General features: G+C 42.4%; 1 protein-coding gene across 2 annotated transcripts in view; it reads right to left on the bottom strand.

Moving 5' to 3' along the window:
- The window catches only part of Suz12 (SUZ12 polycomb repressive complex 2 subunit), a 55,933-nt gene that overhangs the window by 46,458 nt on the left and 8,925 nt on the right, over window positions 1-550 (bottom strand). The gene's annotated exons all lie outside the window — the stretch shown is intronic.

The following is a 550-nucleotide window of genomic DNA, read 5'->3' as shown; positions in this document are numbered from 1 at the left end:
GTGGTGCTGGGGATCGAACCGCGGTCCCTGTGCTTTGCCAAGCTTGTTTCAAGTAGGTGCTTTAGACCACTGAGCCATCTCTCCAGCCCCCATATTTCTATTAAATAACCCAACAAATACATACCAGTACCATCACATTAAAATGGATACTCTCTAAACATTATCTGAAGTTCATGACACAGTCTCAAGTGTTACTGGCAAAAGACTAAGGTAAAAGGGTATGTCGTAACAGATTGTTTTAAAAAAATATGAAAAATGTTGAGAAAGTTAATAAACCAAACCAGGCATGGGGGCCAGGGAGATAGCTCAGTAGAATAAGCACTTGCCTGGTAAGGGCAAGGACCTGAGTTCAATCCCCGGTACCACACACAAAAAAAAAAAAAGTAAAACAAACCAGGCATGGTGGTGCACACCTTTAATCCCAACAGTCGGGTGAGTCCGGAGGATCACTGGCATTAAAGGTCAGCCTAGGCTACACTGTAAGTTCAAGGCCAGCCCTGAACTTAAACTACATCTGAACAGCAAGAACATTTCTTAGGAAAAAAAAAAA

This window comes from Octodon degus, unplaced genomic scaffold (assembly GCF_000260255.1).
Source record: "Octodon degus isolate 3935 unplaced genomic scaffold, OctDeg1.0 scaffold00072, whole genome shotgun sequence".
NCBI classification, from domain to species: Eukaryota; Metazoa; Chordata; class Mammalia; order Rodentia; family Octodontidae; genus Octodon; species Octodon degus.
This window is presented reverse-complemented; position numbering and strand designations above follow the sequence as displayed.